We start from the raw sequence: 20445 nt of genomic DNA, 5'->3' as shown, positions 1-20445 counted from the left end.
TTAAATATCAAAATTAGCTAAATTACAATTTAGCCCTTAAACATATTTTTAACTTATTAAGTTATTGGTCATAACATTATATTTCATTTTAAATTATAATAACTATATTTAGTTTCGAATATCAATTTGGCATGAAATTGGCTAAATTATAATTTAGCCCTTGAACGTTTTATAACTTATTTAAGTAAGTTTTTGGTTAGTAACCTTGTATTTTATTTTAATTATAAACAAAAATAATTAATTTAATTTCGAATATTAAATTGGCTAAAGTACAGTTTAGTCCCTAAATTGGCTAAAGTACAGTTTAGTCCCTAAACTTTTATAAACTTAAAATTGTTAAGTTTTGGTTGTAACTCGGATTACTTGAAAATGAAGTTACTGAGTTCTGCTTTCAAAATGGTTACTATTTTATCGAATTATTTTATAAATATAAACTCGGGTTTATATTTGTTAAACGTGTTGAGTCGGGTTAGACTTGGGTCACCCGACAAGCGAGGTTAGCTTGGTAGTTATTAGTAACTCGGCTAACCCACTATTTAGAGATTATTTATTATTTAAATATTTTTAAATAATATTTGTAAATTGGATTTAAAACGAGACCTCAATAGACTTGTATTAATTGGGCGTTCTACCTATTGGGTAGTTTTGTGTTGTTCTGGATTTTTTTATTCCGACGTGTTATTTGTGCTAGTCCTATGTGGTGTCTAGTACTCTCTAGAGTTAGGGTCTGTTTTTAATAATTATTTTATTTGTTTAGACTCGTCTACTGTTCGTGCTTCAGAGGCGAACCAGGATTAGTTGCTTGCCGGTTATCACGTGGATTAGCAAGCACTGAGTTTATACTTACTATTACCGCTTCATTAAGTAAATTGTTATTTTAAATATTAAATATATATACTGTACATATATTTCGAACCGCTTTTATATTATGGCTCTTAGTTGGAACATGCTACCTAATGGGCATCATTATGACTGCGTGCGCACCGATAATGATCTGGGCAAGGTATTTATTGAAATGTGGTAACTCGGTATGAGCGTAGCTCTCGGGACCAAATAGAGTAACTCGGTGTAGCACAGCTCTCGGGACTCTGGATATGGTATAAGTGTCGTCAGTGGTAACTCGGTGTAGCTCTCGGGACCAGGCCTATTGGATTATGTTATTTATTTAGAATTGTAGATTAGGGTTCCAACTATTATTCGTAATATTGTTATTAAATGTTTTAAACGGTTTTAAAGGTTTTCCACTTGATAAATGTAAATAGTGTTATAAACTCATCTCAGTATATCTGACCCCGTTGTTTTCCCAATTTTTTCTAGGGTTATGATCTGAGAGAGTCTGGTGATCTCCGCATTTACTTTTCCTCGGAGCTTCCATTATTTTAGTAGAACTATCAAACTATTTTATTCTTAGACCGCAGTAGTTGACTAGACATCTTTATTATTATTACAGTTGTTTGTCGGATTGGTCCGACTAGTTATATTGCTCTGGCATGTTACATTATTTACACTGGTTTATGTTATGCCTATTTTTAGACTCAGAATTTGATAAGCATGTTATATTAATAGTTGAATATTATAACTGCTAGAATTAGGCTAAAGTCTCGGTTGCCCCCGAGCATTGGTTTTCTGCAGGTTTAATTGAATTGTATGTTATAAGGAAGGCTAGCTATGGGTGTTGGTACTACATTACCATGCCCTATCGCCGGTCACGATTCATGAAAATGGGTCGTGACACGTTTAGATTGGTTTCGTGACGTTTTAAACGTTTGGATTTGTTTCTTAACATTTGTAAACGTTTGGCTTAAATCGCTAAAAAGTTAAAACGATTGGATTTGTTTCATAACATTTTTAAACGTTTGGATAGGGTTTGTAACGTTTTAAACTTTTGGCATAAATAGCCAAAAAGGTGAAATGTTTGGATTTGTTTCGTAATGATTGTAAACATTTGGCTTCAATCGCTAAAAAGGGGAAACGTTTTGTTTTGTTTTGTAGCATTTGTAAACGTTTGGCTTAAATCTCTAAAAAGGTGAAACGTTTGAATTTGTTTCGTAACGCTTATAAACGTTTGGCTTCAATCGCTAAAAAGGGGAACCGTTTGGATTTGTTTCGTAACGTTTGTAAACGTTTAGCTTAAATCGCGAAAAAGGTGAAACGTTTGGATTTGTTTCGTAACATTTGTAAACGTTTGGCTTAAATCGCTAAAAATGTTAAATGTTTTGATTAGTTTCGTAACGTTTGTAAATGTTTGGTTTAAATCGCTAAAAAGGTGAAAGGTTTGGATTTTTTTCGTGACGTTTGAAAACGTTTTGCTTAAATTGCTAAACAGGTGAAACATTTGGATTTGCTTCGTAACGTTTATAAACATTTGGCTTAAATCGCTAAAAATGTGAAACGTTTGGATTTGTTTCGTAACATTTTAAACGTTTGGATTTGTTTTGTAACGTTTGTAAACATTTGACTAAATCGCTAAAAAGATGAAACATTTGGATTTGTTTCGTAACTTTTGTAAACGTTTGGGTTATATCGTTAAAAGGTGAAAAGTTTGGATTTTTTTTGTAAAGTATGGAAATGTCTGGCTTAAATCGCTAAGAAGGTGAAACGTTTGGATTTGTTTCGTAATGTTTGTAAATATTTGGCTTAAATCGCTAAAAGGGTGAAATGTTTAGATTTGTTTGGTTACGTTTGTAAACGTTTGGCTTAAATCGCTAAAAAGGTGAAATGCTTGGATTTGTTTCGTAACGTTTGTAAACGTTTGACTTCAATCGCTAAAAAGGGGAAACGTTTGGATTTGTTTCGTAACATTTGTAAACGTTTGGCTTAAATCGCTAAAAAGGTTAAAATTTGGATTTGTTTCGTAACATTTGTAAACGTTTGGCTTAAATCACTAAAAATGTTAAACGTTTGGATTTGTTTCGTAACGTTTGTAAACGTTTGGCTTAAATCGCGAAAAAGGTGAAACGTTTGGATTCGTTTCGTAACATTTCTAAACGTTTGCCTTAAATCGCAAAAAATGTTAAACGTTTTGATTGGTTTCGTATCGTTTGTAAACATTTGGTTTAAATTGCTAAAAAGGTGAAAGGTTTGGATTTGTTTCGTGACGTTTGAAAACGTTTGGCTTAAATTGCTAAATAGGTGAAACATTTGGATTTGCTTCGTAACGTTTGTAAACATTTGGCTTAAATCGCTAAAAATGGGAAACGTTTGGATTTGTTTCGTAATGCTTTAAACGTTTGGATTGGTTTTAATGATTGTAAACAATTGGCTTCAATCCCTAAAATGTTGAAACGTTTGGATTTGTTTTGTAACGTTTTTTAAACGTTTGGCTTCAATCCCTATAAAGGGGAAACGTTTGGGTTTGTTTCGTAATGTTTTTAAACAATTGGCTTAAATTGCTAAAAAGGTGAAACTTTTGGATTTATTTTGTAACATTTGTAAACATTTGACATAAATCACTAAAAATGTTAAACGTTTGGATTGGTTTCGTAACGTTTGTAAACGTTTGGCTTAAATCGCTAAGAAGGTGAAACGTTGAGATTTGTTTCGTAAGCTTTGTAAATGTTTGGCTCAAATCGCTAAAAAGGTGAAATGTTTGGTTTTGTTTTGTAACGTTTGTAAACATTTGACTTTAATTGCTGAAAAGGTGAAACGTTTCGTTTTGTTTCGTAATGTTTGTAAACATTTGGCTTAAATCGCTAAAAAGGTGAAACGTTTGGTTTTGTTTCGTAACGTTTGTAAACAGCTAAAAAGGTGAAACGTCGTTTACAAACGTTACAAAACCAATCCAAAAGTTTAAAATGGTACGAAACTAATTCTAACGTTTTACCTTTTTAGCGACTTAAGCTAGACGTTTACAAACGTTACTAAATAAATCGAAACGTTAAAACGTTTCGAAACAAATCCAAACGTTGAACCTTTTTAGCGATTTAAGCAAAACATTTTAGCAATTTATGCCAAACATTTACAAACGTTATGAAACAAAACCAAATGTTTCACCTTTTTAGCGATTTAATCCAAATGTTTGGATTTGTTTCGTAACGTTTTAAATATTTGGCTTAAATCGCTGAAAAGGTAAAACGCTTGGATTTGTTTCGTAAAATTTTAAACGTTTGGATTTTTTTTTGTAATGTTTGTAAACGTTTGACTTAAATAGCTAAAAAGATGAAACATTTGGATTTGTTTCATAACGTTTGTAAACGTTTGGCTTATATCGCTAAAAGGTGAAACGTTTGGATTTGTTTCGTAAAGTCTGTACATGTCTGGCTTAAATCGCTAAGAAGGTGAAACATTTGGATTTGTTTCGTAATGTTTGTAAATATTTGGCTTAAATCGCTAAAAAGGTGAAACGTTTCGATTTGTTTGGTAATGTTTGTAAACGTTTGGCTTAAATCGCTAAAAAGGTGAGACGCTTAGATTTGTTTCGTAACGTTTGGCTTCAATCGCTAAAAGGGGAAACGTTTGGATTGTTTTCGTAACATTTGTAAACGTTTGGCTTAAATAGCTAAAAAGGTGGGAAGTTTGGATTTGTTTCGTAACATTTGTAAACGTTTGGCTTAAATCGCTAAAAATGTTAAACGTTTGGATTGGTTTCGTAACGTTTGTAAACGTTTGGCTTCAATCGCTAAAAAGGGGAAACGTTTGGATTTGTTATGTAACGTTTGTAAACGGTTGGCTTAAATCGCTAAAAAGGTGAAACGTTTGTATTTGTTTTGTAACATTTGTAAACGCTTGGCTTATATCGCTAAAAATGTTAAGAGTTTGGATTGGTTTCGTAACGTTTGTAAACGTTTGGCTTGAATCGCTAAAAAGGTTAAACGTTTGGATTTGTTTCGTAACGTTTGTAAATATTTGGCTTAAATCGCTAAAAAGGGGAAACGTTTGGATTTCTTTCGTAACATTTGTAAACGTTTGGCTTAAATCGCTAAAAATGTTAAAAGTTTGGATTTGTTTCGTAACGTTTGTAAATGTTTGGCTTCAATCGCTAAAAAGGAAAAGTTTGAATTTGTTTCGTAACGTTTGTAAACGTTTGGCTTCAATCGCTAAAAACGGTAAACGTTTCGATTTTTTCGTAACGTTTGTAAACGTTGGGCTTAAATCGCTAAAAAGGTGAAACGTTTGGTTTTGTTTCGTAACGTTTGTAAACGTTTGGTTTAAATCGCTAAAAAGGGGAAACGTTTGGATTTGTTTCGCAACGTTTGTAAACGTTTGGCTTCAATCGCTAAAAAGGCGAAACGTTTGGATTTGTTTCGCGACGTTTTTAAATGTTTTGCTTAAATCGCTAAAAAGGTGAAACGTTTGGATTTGTTTCGTAGCATTTGTAAACGTTTGGCTTAAATCGCTAAAAATGTTAAACGTTTGGATTGGTTTCGTACCGTTTGTAAACGTTTGGCTTAAATCGCTAAAAAGGTGAAACGTTTGGCTTATTTCGCTAAATATGTACGTTTGGATTTTCTTCGCAACGTTTGTATACGTTTGGCTTAAATCGCTATAAAAGTGAAACGTTTGGATTTGTTTCTTAATGTTTGAAATGTTTGGATTGGTTTCAAAATGATTGTAAACATTTGGCTTCAATCCCTAAAAAGTTGAAACGTTTGTATTTGTTTTGTAACGTTTGTAAACCTTTGGCTTCAATCCCTAAAAAGGGGAAACGTTTGGATTTGTTTCGTAATGTTTTGAAACCTTTGGCTTAAATCTCTAAAAAGGTGAAACATTTGCATTTGTTTCGTAAAATTTGTAAACGTTTGGCTTAAATCGCTAAAAATGTTAAACGTTTGGATTGGTTTCATAACATTTCTAAACGTTTGGCTTATATCACCAAAAAGGGGAAACGTTTGGATTTGTTTCCTAACGTTTGTAAAGTTTGGCTTAAATCGCTAAAAAGGTGAAACGTTTTTTTTTGTTTCATAATGTTTGTAAACAGCTAAACATGTGAAACGTCGTTTACAAACGTTACAAAATCAACCCAAACGTTTAAAATAGTACATAACTAATCCAAATGTTTCACGTTTTAAGCGATTTAAGCTAAATGTTTACAAACGTTACTAAACAAATCTAAACGTTTAAAACGTTTCGAAACAAATCCAAACGTTTAAAGTTTTTAGCGATTAAGCAAAACGTTTTAGCAATTTAAGCCAAACGCTTACAAACGTTACGAAACAAAACTATACCTTTTGCCTTTTTAGCGATTTTATCCAAATGTTTGGATTGCTTTCGTAACATTTTAAATGTTTGGCTTAAATCGCTAAAAAGGTGAAACGCTTGGATTTGTTTCGTAACGTTTTCAATGTTTGGATTTGTTTTGTAACTTTTGACATAAATCGCTAAAAAGATGAAACGTTTGGATTTGTTTCGTAATGTTCGTTAATGTTTGGCTTAAATCGCTAAAAAGGTAAAACGTTTGGATTTTTTTCGTAACGTTTGTAAACGTTTGGCTTATATCGCTATAAGGTGAAATGTTTTGATTTGTTTCGTAAAGTTTGTAAACGTTTGGCTTAAATCGCTAAAAAGGTGAAACGTTTGAATTTGTTTCGTAACATTTGTAAATAATTGGCTTAAATCGCTAAAAAGTTGAAACGTTTAGATTTGTTTCGTAACGTTTGTAAACGTTTGGCTTAAATCCCTAAAAAGGTGAAACATTTGGATTTGTTTCGTAATTTTTGTAAACGTTTGACTTGAATTACTAAATAGGTGAAACTTTTGGTTTTGTTTCGTAATATTTGTAAATGTTTCGCTTTAATCACTAAAAATGTGAAACATTTGGATTTGTTTCGTAACGTTTAAAGCGTTTGGATTGGTTTCTTAACGTTTTATACGTTTGGCTTAAATTGATAAAAAGGGGAAACGTTTGGATTTGTTTTGTAACGTTTGTAAACGTTTAGCTTAAATCACTAAAAATGTGAAACGTTTTTTTTTTCGTTTTGTTACTTTTGTAATGGTTTTGCTTAAATCGCTAAATAGGTGAAACGATAAAAAGGTGAAACGTTTGGTTTTGTTTCGTAACGTTTGTAAACATTTGGCTTAAATCGCTAAAAAGGTGAAACGTTTGGATTAGTTTTGTAACGTTTAAAACGTTTGGATTGGTTTCATAACGTTTTAAACGTTTGACTTAAATTACTAAAAAGGTGAAACGTTTGGATTTATTTCGTAACGTTTTAAATGTTTGGTTTTGTTTCATAACGTTTGTAAACGTTTGGCTTAAATGGCTAAAAAGGGGAAACATTTGGATTTGTTTCGTAACGATTGTAAACGTTTGGCTTAAATAGCTAAAAAGGTGAAACGTTGGGATTTGTTTTATAACGTTTTAAACGTTTTGGCTTAAATCTCGAAAAAGGTGAAATGTTTGGTTTTGTTTCGTAATGTTTGTAAACATTTGCCTTAAATAGCCAAATTTGAGAAACATTTTGATTTTTTTCGCAACGTTTGTAAATGTTTGGCTTAAATCGCTAAAAAGTTGAAACGATTGGATTTGTTTCATAAAAATTTTAAACGTCTGGATAGGGTTTGTAACGTTTTAAACTTTTGGCTTAAATAGCCAAAAAGGTGAAACGTTTGGATTTGTTTCGTAATGATTGTAAACATTTGGCTTCAATCGCTAAAAAGGAAAAACATTTTGTTTTGTTTTGCAGCATTTGTAAACGTTTGGCTTAAATCTTTAAAAAGGTGAAACGTTTGGATTTGTTTCATACCGTTTATAAACGTTTGGCTTCAATCGCTAAAAAGGGGAACCGTTTGGATTTGTTTCGTAACGTTTGTAAACGTTTGGCTTAAATCGCGAAAAAGGTGAAATGTTTGGATTTGTTTCGTAACATTTGTAAACGTTTGGCTTATATCGCTAAAAATGTTAAACGTTTTGACTGGTTTCGTAACGTTTGTAAACGTTTGGTTTAAATCGCTAAAAAGGTGAAAGGTTTGGATTTGCTTCGTAACGTTTGTAAACATTTAGCTTAAATCGCTAAAAATGTGAAACGTTTGGATTTGCTTCGTAATGTTTTAAACATTTGGATTGGTTTCTTAATAATTGTAAACAATTGGCTTCAATCCCTAAAAAGTTGAAACATTTGGATTTGTTTTGTAACGTTTTTTAAACGTTTGTCTTCAATCCCTATAAAAGGGAAACATTTGGATTTGTTTCGTAATGTTTTTAAACCTTTGGCTTAAATTGCTAAAAGGGAAACATTTGGATTTGTTTCGTAATGTTTTTAAACCTTTGACTTAAATCACTGTAAATGTTAAACGTTTGGATTGGTTTCGTAACCTTTGTAAATGTTTGGCTTAAATCGCTAAGAAGGTGAAACGTTTAGATTTTTTATGTAAGCTTTGTAAACGTTTGGCTCAAATCGATAAATAGGTGAAATGTTTGGTTTTGTTTTGTAACGTTTGTAAACATTTGACTTTAATTGCAAAAAAGGTGAAACGTTTCGTTTTTTTTGTAATGTTTGTAAACGTTTGGCTTAAATCGATAAAAAGGTGAAACATTTGGTTTTGTTTCGTAACGTTTGTAAACAGCTAAAAAGGTGAAATGTCGTTTACAAACGTTACAAAACCAATCCAAATGTTTAAAATGGTACGAAACTAATCTTAACGTTTCACCATATTAGCGACTTAAGCTTAACGTTTACAAACGTTACTAAACAAATCGAAACGTTAAAACGTTTCGAAACAAATCCAAACGTTTAACCTTTTTAGCGATTTAAGCAAAACGTTTTAGCAACAAAAGCCAAACATTTACAAACGTTACGAAACAAAACCAAATATTTCACCTTTTGAGCGATTTAATCCAAATATTTGGATTTGTTTCGTAACGTTTTAAATATTTGGCTTAAATCGCTAAAAAGGTAAAACGCTTGGATTTGTTTCGTAACATTTTAAACGTTTGGATTTGTTTTGTAACGTTTGTAAATGTTTGACTTAAATGGCTAAAAAGATGAAACATTTGGATTTGTTTTGTAACATTTGTAAACGTTTGCCTTATATCGCTAAAAGGTGAAACGTTTGGATTTGTTTCGTAAAGTCTGTAAATGTCTGTCTTAAATCGCTAAGAAGGTGAAACGTTTGGATTTGTTTCGTAATGTTTGTAAATATTTGGCTTAAATCGCTAAAAAGGTGAAACGTTTCGATTTGTTTGGTAACGTTTGTAAACGTTTGGCTTAAGTCGCTAAAAAGGTTAAACGCTTGGATTTGTTTTGTAAAGTTTGTAAACGTTTGGCATAAATAGCTAAAAAGGTAAAAATTTTGGATTTGTTTCGTAACGTTTGTAAACGTTTGGCTTAAATCGCTAAAAATGTTAAACGTTTGGATTGGTTTCGTAACGTTTGTAAACGTTTGGCTTAAATCGCTAAAAAGGGGAAACGTTTGAATTTGTTTTGTAATGTTTGTAAACGTTTGGCTTCAATCGCTAAAAAAGGGAAACATTTGGATTTGTTTCGTAACGTTTGTAAACTTTGCCTTCAATTGCTAAAATGGTAAAACGTTTGGATTTGTTTCGTAACGTTTGTAAACGTTTGTCTTCGATCGCTAAAAAGGGGAAACGTTTGGATTTGTTATGTAACATTTGTAAACGTTTGGCTTAAATCGCTAAAAAGGGGAAACGTTTGGATTTGTTTCGTAACATTTGTAAACGCTTGGCTTAAATTGCTAAATTGTTAAGCGTTTGGTTTGGTTTCGTAACGTTTGTAAACGTCTGGCTTGAATCGCTAAAAAGGTGAAACGTTTGGATTTGTTTCGTAACATTTGTAAATATTTGGCTTAAATCGCTAAAAAGGTGAAACGTTTGGATTTGTTTCCTAACATTTGTAAACGTTTGGCTTAAATCGCTAAAAATGTTAAATGTTTGGATTGGTTTCGTAACGTTTGTAAATATTTGGCTTCAATCGCTAAAAAGGTGAAACGTTTGAATTTATTTCGTAACGTTTGTAAATGTTTGGCTTCATTCGCTAAAAAGGATAAAGGTTTGGATTTTTTTCGTAACGTTTGTAAATGTTTGGCTTAAATCGCTAAAAAGGTGAAACGTTTGGATTTGTTTCATAATGTTTGTAAATATTTGGCTTAAATCGCTAAAAAGGTGAAACGTTTGGATTTGTTTCGTAGTACATTTGTAAACGTTTGGCTTAAATCGCCAAAAAGGATAAACGTTTGGATTTGTTTCGTAAAGTTTGTAAATATTTGGCTTAAATCGCTAAAAAGGTAAAACGGTTGGATTTGTTTCGTAACATTTGTAAACGTTTGGCATAAATCGCCAAAAATGTTAAACGTTTGGATTGGTTTCGTAACGTCTGTAAATATTTGGCTTAAATCGCTAAAAAAGGTGAAACGTTTGGATTTGTTTCGAAACGTTCGTAAACGTTTGGCTTCAATCGCTAAAAAGGGTAAAAGTTTCGATTTGTTTTATAACGTTTGTAAACATTTGGCTTAAATAGCTTAAAAGGTGAAACGTTTGGATTTGTTTCGTAACGTTTGTAAACATTTGGCTTAAATCGCAAAAAAGGTGAAACGTTTGGATTTGTTTCGTAACGTTTTTAAAACTTTGGCTTCAATCGCTGAAAAGAAGAAAAGTTCGGATTTTTTCGTAACGTTTGTAAACATTTGGCTTAAATCGCTAAAAAGGTGAAACATTTGGATTTGTTTCGTAACATTTGTAAACGTTTCGCTTAAATCACTAAAAATGTTAAACGTATGGATTGGTTTCGTAACGTTTGTAAACGTTTGGCTTATATCGCTAAAAAGGGGAAACGTTTGGATTTGTTTCATAACGTTTGTAAATATTTGGCTTAAATCGCTAAAACGTTTAAACGTTTAGATTTGTTTCGTAACGCTTGTAAACGTTTGGCTTAAATCGCTAAAAAGGTGAAACGTTTGGATTTGTTTCGTAATGTTTGTTAATGTTTGGCTTGAATTACTAAAAAGTTGAAACTTTTGTTTTTGTTTCGTAATATTTGAAAATGTTTGGCTTCAGTCACTAAAAATGTGAAACATTTGGATTTGTTTTGTAACGTTTAAAACGTTTGGATTGGTTTCGTAACGTTTTAAAAGTTTGGCATAAATTGATAAAAAAAAAGGGAAACGTTTGGATTTGTTTTGTAACCTTTGTAAACATTTAGCTTAAATCACTAAAAATGTGAAACGATTGGTTTGGTTCTGTTACGTTTTTTAACGTTTGGTTTCAATCGCTAAATAGGTGAAACGCTGTTTGGTTTTGTTTCGTAACGTTTGTAAACGTTTGGCTTAAATCGCATAAAAGGTGAAACGTTTGGATTTGTTTTGTAACGTTTTAAACGTTTGGATTTGTTTTGTAACGTTTTAAACGTTTGGATTGGTTTCATAACTTTTAAAACGTTTGACATAAATTGCTAAAAAGGTGAAACGTTTGGATTTATTTCGTAACGTTTTAAATGTTCGGTTTTATTTCGTAATGTTTGTAAACGTTTGGTTTAAATTGCTAAAAAGGGGAAACGTTTGGATTTTTTTCGTAACGTTTGTAAACGTTATGCTTAAATAGCTAAAAAGTTTAAACGTTTGAATTTGTTTCGTAACATTTTGAACGTTTGGATTGGTTTCGTAACGTTTTAAACGTTTTGGCTTAAATCTCTAAAAAGATGAAACGTTTGGAGTTGTTTCGTAACGTTTGTAAACATTTGGCTTAAATCGCTAAAAATATGAAACGTTTGGATTAGTTTCGTAACGTTTGTAAACGTTTGCCTTAAATCGCTAAAAAGTTGAAATGTTTGGATTTGTTTCGTAACAATTGTAAACGTTTGGCTTAAATTGCTAAGAAGGTTAAACGTTTGGTTTTGTTTCGTAACGTTTATAAATGTTTGGCTTCAATCGTTAAAAATGTGAAACGTTTGGATTTGTTTCGTAACGTTAAAAACTTATGGATTGTAAAGTTTTAAATGTTTGGCTTAAATTGATATAAAAGGGGAAATGTTTGGATTTATTTCCTAACGTTTGTAAACATTTGGCTTAAATTGCTAAAAAGGTTAAATGTTTGGTTTTGTTTCGTAACGATTGTAAACGTTTGGCTTAAATTGCTAAAACGGTGAAACATTTGAATTGGTTTTTTAACGTTTTAAACTTTTGGCTTAAATTGCTAAGGAGGTGAAACATTTGGATTTGTTTCGTAGCGTCTGTAAACGTTTGGCTTAAATCGCTAAAAATGGGAAATGTTTGGATTTGTTTCATAACGTTTGTAAATGTTTGGCTTAAATTGCTAAAATGGGAAAACGTTTGGATTTGTTTCGAATCGTTTGTAAACGTTTAGCTTAAATCGCTAAAAAGGTGAAACGTTTGGAATTGTTTCGTAAAAAGGTGAAACTTTTAGTTTCTTTCGTAACGTTTGTAAACGTTTTGTTTAAATCGCTAAAAAGGTTAAACGTTTGGATTTGTTTCGTAACGTTTGTAAATATTTGGCTTAAATCGCTAAAAAGTTTAAACGTTTAGATTTGTTTCGTAACGTTTGTAAACGTTTGGCTTAAATCGCTAAAAAGGTGAAACATTTGGATTTGTTTTGTAACGTTTGTTAACGTTTGGCTTGAATTACTAAAAAGTTGAAATTTTTGGTTTTGCTTCGTAATATTTGTAAATGTTTGGCTTCAATCACTAAAAATATGAAACATTTGGATTTGTTTCGTAACGTTTAAAACGTTTGGATTGGTTTCGTAACATTTTAAAAGTTTGGCATAAATTGAAAAAAAAAAAGGGAAACGTTTGGATTTGTTTTGTAACGTTTGTAAACATTTAGCTTAAATCACTAAAAATGTAAAAGGATTGGTTTGGTTTTGTTACGTTTGTAAAAGTTTGGTTTCAATCGCTAAATAGGTTAAATGCTAAAAAGATGAAAGGTTTGGTTTTGTTTCGTAACGTTTGTAAAAGTTTGGCTTAAATCGCATAAAAGGTGAATTGTTTGGATTTGTTTTGGAACGTTTTAAACGTTTGGATTGGTTTCATAACTTTTTAAACGTTTGGCATAAATTGCTAAAAAGGTGAAACGTTTGGTTTATTTCGTAACATTTTAAAAGTTAGGTTTTATTTCGTAATGTTTGTAAACGTTTGGTTTAAATTGCTAAAAAGGGGAAACGTTTGGATTTGTTTCGTAACGTTTGTAAACGTTATGCTTAATTAGCTAAAAAGTTTAAACATTTGAATTTGTTTCGTAACATTTTAAACGTTTGGATTGGTTTCGTAACGTTTTAAACGTTTTGGCTTAAATCTCTAAAAAGATGAAACGTTTGGAGTTGTTTCGTAACGTTTGTAAAAATTTGGCTTAAATCGCTAAAAATGTGAAACGTTTGGATTAGTTTCGTAACGTTTGTAAATGTTTGGCTTAAATCGCTAAAAAGGTGAAATGTTTGGATTTGTTTCGTAACAATTGTAAACGTTTGGCTTAAATTGCTAAAAAGGTTAAACGTTTGTATTTGTTTCGTAACGTTTATAAATGTTTGGCTTCAATCGCTAAAAAGGTGAAACATTTGGATTTGTTTCGTAACGTTTGTTAACGTTTGGCTTGAATTACTAAAAAGTTGAAACTTTTGGTTTTGTTTCGTAATATTTGTAAATGTTTGGCTTCAATCACTAAAAATGTGAAACATTTGGATTTGTTTCGTAACGTTTAAAACGTTTGGATTGGTTTCGTAACGTTTTAAAAGTTTGGCATAAATTGATAAAAAAAGGAGAAACGTTTGGATTTGTTTTGTAACGTTTGTAAACATTTAGCTTAAATCACTAAAAAATGTGGAACGATTGGTTTGGTTTGTTACGTTTGTAAACGTTTGGTTTCAATCGCTAAATAGGTGAAACGCTAAAAAGGTGAAACATTTGGTTTTGTTTCGTAATGTTTGTAAACGTTTGGCTTAAATCGCATAAAAGGTGAAACGTTTGGATTTGTTTTGTAACGTTTTAAATATTTGTATTGGTTTCATAACTTTTTAAACGTTTGGCATAAATTGCTAAAAAGGTGAAACGCTTGGATTTATTTCGTAACGTTCTAAATATTAGGTTTTATTTCGTAATGTTTGTAAACGTTTGGTTTAAATTGCTAAAAAGGGGAAACGTTTGGATTTGTTTCGTAACGTTTGTAAATGTTATGCTTAATTAGCTAAAAAGTTTAAACGTTTGAATTTTTTTTGTAATATTTTAAACGTTTGGATTGGTTTCGTAACGTTTTAAATGTTTTGGCTTAAATCTCTAAAAAGATGAAACGTTTGGAGTTGTTTCGTATTGTAAACATTTGGCTTAAATCGCTAAAAATGTGAAACGTTTGGATTAGTTTCGTAACGTTTGTAAACGTTTGGCTTAAATCGCTAAAAAGGTGAAATGTTTGGATTTGTTTCGTAACAATTGTAAACGTTTGGCTTAAATTGCTAAAAAGGTTAAACGTTTGTATTTGTTTCGTAACGTTTATAAATGTTTGGCTTCAATCGCTAAAAAGGTGAAACGTTTGGATTAGTTTCGTAACGTTTATTAACGTTTGGCTTGAATTACTAAAAAGTTGAAACTTTTGGTTTTGTTTCGTAATATTTGTAAATGTTTGGCTTCAATCACTAAAAATGTGAAACATTTGGATTTGTTTCGTAACGTTTAAAACTTTTGGATTGGTTTCGTAACCTTTTTAAAAGTTTGGCATAAATTGATAAAAAAAGGAGAAACGTTTGGATTTGTTTTGTAACGTTTGTAAACATTTAGCTTAAATCACTAAAAAATGTGAAACGATTGGTTTGGTTTGTTACGTTTGTAAACGTTTGGTTTCAATCGCTAAATAGGTGAAACGCTAAAAAGGTGAAACATTTGGTTTTGTTTCGTAACGTTTGTAAACGTTAGGCTTAAATCGCATAAAAGGTGAAACGTTTGGATTTGTTTTGTAACGTTTTAAATGTTTGGATTGGTTTCATAACTTTTTAAACGTTTGGAATAAATTGCTAAAAAGGTGAAACGTTTGGATTTATTTCGTAACGTTCTAAATGTTAGGTTGTATTTCGTAATGTTTGTAAATGTTTGGTTTAAATTGCTAAAGAGGGGGAAACGTTTGGATTTGTTTCGTAACGTTTGTAAACGTTATGCTTAATTAGCTAAAACATTTAAACGTTTGAATTTGTTTCGTAACATTTTAAACATTCGGATTGGTTTCGTAACGTTTTAAACGTTTTGGCTTAAATCTTTAAAAACATGAAACGTTTGGACTTGTTTCGTAACGTTTGTAAACATTTGGCTTAAATCTCTAAAAATATGAAACGTTTGGATTAGTTTAGTAACGTTTGTAAACGTTTGGCTTAAATCGCTAAAAAGGTGAAATGTTTGGATTTTTTTTGTAACAATTGTAAACGTTTAGCTTAAATTGCTAAAAAGGTCAAACGTTTGGTTTTGTTTCGTAACGTTTATAAATGTTTGACTTCAATAGCTAAAAATGTGAAACGTTTGGATTTGTTTCGTAACGTTAAAAACATATGGATTGGTTTCGTAAAGTTTTAAATGTTTGGCTTAAATTGATATAAAATGGGAAACGGTTGGATTTATTTCCTAACGTTTGTAAACGTTTGGCTTAAATCGCTAAAAAGGTGAAATGTTTAGATTTGTTTCGTAACGTTTGTTAATGTTTGGCTTGAATTACTAAAAAGTTGAAACTTTTGGTTTTGTTTCGTAACATTTGTAAATGTTTGGCTTCAATCACTAAAAATGTGAAACATTTGGATTTGTTTCGTAACGTTTAAAACGTTTGGATTGGTTTCGTAACGTTTAAAACGTTTGGATTGGTTTCGTAACGTTTTAAAAGTTTGGCATAAATTGATAAAAAAAGGGGAAACGTTTGGATTTGTTTTGTAACGTTTGTAAACATTTAGCTTAAATAACTAAAAAATGTGAAACGATTGGTTTGGTTTTGTTACGTTTGTAAACGTTTGGTTTCAATCCCTAAATAGGTGAAACGCTAAAAAGGTGAAACGTTTGGTTTTGTTTCGTAACGTTTGTAAACGTTTGGCCTAAATCGCATAAAAGGTGAAACGTTTGGATTTGTTTTGTAACATTTTAAATGTTTGGATTGGTTTCGTAACTTTTTAAACGTTTGGCATAAATTGCTAAAAAGGTTAAACGTTTGGATTTATTTCGTAACGTTCTAAATGTTAGGTTTTATTTCGTAATATTTGTAAACGTTTGGTTTAAATTGCAAAAAAGGGGAAACGTTTGGATTTGTTTTGTAACGTTTGTAAACGTTATGCTTAATTAGCTAAAAAGTTTAAACGTTTGAATTTGTTTCGTAACATTTGAAACGTTTGGATTGGTTTCGTAACGTTTTAAATGTTTTGGCTTTAATCTCTAAAAACATGAAACGTTTGGAGTTGTTTCGTAACGTTTGTAAACATTTGGCTTAAATCGATAAAAATGTGAAACGTTTGGATTAGTTTCGTAACGTTTGTAAACGTTTGGCTTAAATCGCTAAAAAGGTGAAATGTTTGGATTTGTTTCGTAACAATTGTAAACGTTTGGCTTAAATTGCTAAAAAGGTTAAACGTTTGGTTTTATTTCGTAACGTTTATAAATGTTTGGCTTCTATCGCTAAAAATGTGAAACGTTTGGATTTTTTTCGTAACGTTAAAAACTTATGGATTGGTTTCGTAAATTTTTAAATGTTTGGCTTAAATTGATATAAAAGGGAAAACGTTTGGATTTATTTCCTAACGTTTGTAAACGTTTGGCTTAAATCGCTAAAAAGGTGAAACGTTTGGATTTGTTTCGTAACGTTTGTTAACGTTTGGCTTGAATTACTTAAAATTTGAAACCTTTGGTTTTGTTTCGTAATATTTGTAAATGTTTGGCTTCAATCACTAAAAATTTGAAACATTTGGATTTGTTTCGTAACGTTTAAAACATTTGGATTGGTTTCGTAACGTTTTAAAAGTTTGGCATAAATTGATAAAAAAAGGAGAAATGTTTGGATTTATTTTGTAACGTTTGTAAACATTTAGCTTAAATCACTAAAAAAAGTGAAACGATTGGTTTGGTTTGTTACGTTTGTAAACGTTTGGTTTCAATCGCTAAATAGGTGAAACGCTAAAAAGGGGAAACGTTTGGTTTTGTTTTGTAACGTTTGTAAACGTTTGGCTTAAATCGCATAAAAGGTGAAACGTTTGGATTTGTTTTGTAACGTTTTAAATGTTTGGATTGGTTTCATAATTTTTTAAACGTTTGGCATAAATTGCTAAAAAGGTGAAACGTTTGGATTTATTTCGTAACGTTCTAAATGTTAGGTTTTATTTCGTAATGTTTGTTAACGTTTAATTTAAATTGCTAAAAAGGGGAAACGTTTGGATTTGTTTCGTAACGTTTGTAAACGTTATGCTTAATTAGCTAAAAAGTTTAAACGTTTGAATTTGTTTCGTAACATTTTAAACGTTTGGATTGGTTTCGTAACGTTTTAAACGTTTTGGCTTAAATCTCTAAAAACATGAATTTTTGGAGTTGTTTCGTAACGTTTGTAAACATTTGGCTTAAATTGCTAAAAATGTGAAACGTTTGGATTAGTTTCGTAACGTTTGTAAACGTTTGGTTTAAATCGCTAAAAAGGTGAAATTTTTGGATTTGTTTCGTAACAATTGTAAACGTTTGGCTTAAATTGCTAAAAAGGTTAAACATTTGGTTTTGTTTCGTAACGTTTATAAATGTTTGGCTTCAATCGCTAAAAATGTGAAACGTTTGGATTTATTTCGTAACGTTAATAACTTATGGATTGGTTTCGTAAAGTTTTAAATGTTTGGCTTAAATTGATATAAAAGGGGAAACATTTTGATTTATTTCCTAACATTTGTAAACGTTTGGTTTAAATTGCTAAAAAGGTTAAACGTTTGATTTTGTATCGTAACGTTTGTAAACGTTTGGCTTAAATTACTAAAAAGGTGAAACATTTGAATTGGTTTTTTAACGTTTTAAACTTTTGGCTTAAATCGCTAAAAAGGTGAAACATTTGGATTTGTTTCGTAGCGTTTGTACATGTTTGGCTTAAATCGCTAAAATGGGAAATGTTTGGATTTGTTTCATAACGTTTGTAAACGTTTGGCTTAAATTGGTAAAATGGAAAAACGTTTGGATTTTTTTCGTATCGTTTGTAAACGTTTGGCTTAAATCGCTAAAAAGGTGAAACGTTTGGATTTGTTTCGTAAAAAGGTGAATTTTTTGGTTTCTTTCGTAACATTTGTAAACGTTTTGCTTAAATCGCTAAAAAGGTTAAACTTTTGGTTTTATTTCGTAACCTTTGTAAACATTTGGCTTAGATCGCTAAAAAGGTGAAGCCTCGCAGATAAACACTCAGACCTATAAAAAATATAACAACTTAAATATAATTACTTACATTAAATAATGAATATCCAGAGTTAAACAATAAATATGCCCAAGTATAAAATTAAAGCCAGTCAGACCAAACCGACAGACAAACTAGAATAATAAAGACTTCTAGTTTACTAATGCAGTCTAAGAATGAAATCAGTTTGATAATTTATTTCAATAAAATAAACCTCTGAGGAATAAAGATTCGGAGATCCGCAGACTCGCTAAAAATAATAAACCTGGAAAATGGGAAAACAACGGGGTTAGATATACTGAGATGAGTTCGCAATATTATTTACATTTATTAAGTTTAAAACCCTTAAATCAAATCCTTTTATACTAATATATATAAGATTATTAAATAACAGTATTAAAATGATCTAAGCGTAAGTATGACATAGCATACTGAAAAACCTAGAGTCGACGGGAACAAATCCTCGTCATATACCAGCGTAAACAAGACTTTAGTCTGCCGATCCCAATGTACTTACCGGTGCACAGAGTCTCGATACAAGCCTATCGAGTAGCTCGTTCTAATCCAGATCCATAATCGCTTAAAACAATTCGAACACATTTATAATACTAACATAAATTGCGGTACTTAATAAAGGGGTAAATAGCACTACAAACTCACTACTTGCTTATCCACGTGAAACTTGACAAGCAGCTAACCCTGGTTCAACTCCGAGCACGAGTAATCGACGAGTCAAAGAACAGGGTAAAGTCCAATTATTAAAATCAACCCCTAACGCTAGAGAGTACTAGACACCACATAGAACTAGCACAAAACCAAGTCAAGTAAAACATAGCCAAAGCAGAATGGACAAATAATCACATCATGACCCGAGTCAAAAATACAAACAATATTGAGTAAACATCATACTCAAATAATTAAGGGTTAATTCCTAAAAAAATCACGAACTTTACACGGAATTGCATTTTAATCATGACTTTTAAAAGTTGTCATTTAAAGGCACGAACTTTCATTTTATTTCAAATCTATCACCAAAGTAAAATTCCGTGTATTTTATCTGACTAAAAATTCATAATCCTAGATACTCTAACTGAAAGTGTAATTCCCCAAAATGTTGAATTATTTAATTGGATCACGTGTCTAGTTTGGACTCGTCATAGTGGCGAAATCGGAAAGATTCTGATAAAAGTACAGTAAATAAACTTCAAGTTGGTCGGTTTTAGGAAATTAATTATGAGGAAATTAAGGTTATATTTCAATTCTAAAGTTAGAATTGGAATTAAAAGGAAAAATGTCAAGAAAAGCCCAAAATAAAGTGCAGGGACCAAAGTGGTAATTTAGCCACTTTGTGTCGAAAATGGAAATTTGTAGGTTATGACGGGAAAATACTAATATCGAGTTTCGTATTATTTATTTGATATAAATAATACGTAAAAGTTATAATAAAAGAATTTATTTATTTAGTTATGGACTAAATCGTACAAAAGAAAAGTTTGAAAGATAATTTGTAACAAACTAAAAGAACAAGGACCAAAGTGAACCTTTAGCCATTCCATATATTAAATCAAAATTTGAAAGAAGGAGAATCAGAAGAGAAAAGAAGAAGCCAGAAGCTTCAACGCCGATTACGATCGTTTCACCGCCGTTTCGCCGTTCGACGTCCGATTCGAGCGATTTTCGCGGTGATCTCTTCGAAATAGAAACTTCTATCATCTCCGTGCAACAAATTGAGGTAAGAAATTGAGAATTTTGGTCGAAATTCAAGTTGAATGGGCTTTTTTAATAAAATAATGGTTCGGTTAGAAATTTGACATTTTTGGGATCGTTTTGGCGTTTTGGTGAAAACGAAAATATGGGTTTGGCGTGTTTGAAGGTTTTAAGCATGTCGGGATGGACGGAATGCCCCAGAAATTGTTTTTCCGGGGGCTGCAGTCGGTGTGCGAACGCACACTACACTGTGCGGACGCACAGTGTTCTCCTGCGCCCGCACAGTGGGTCCGCAGGGACCAAAATTGACTTTTAGCCTTAATTGAGCGGAATTTCAATATTTTCGAATAATAGACCTAAAAACGATTAAGGACCCTGATAATTTAAAAAGTGAAGTTTTAGCTCGACGTTTTACGTGGACAACGATTATGGAATATCGAGATCACGAATAACACTAAGAATAA

The sequence above is a fragment of the Mercurialis annua genome, linkage group LG3 (genome assembly GCF_937616625.2).
Source record: "Mercurialis annua linkage group LG3, ddMerAnnu1.2, whole genome shotgun sequence".
NCBI lineage: Eukaryota > Viridiplantae > Streptophyta > Magnoliopsida > Malpighiales > Euphorbiaceae > Mercurialis > Mercurialis annua.
Note: the sequence above shows the minus strand (reverse complement) of the source record.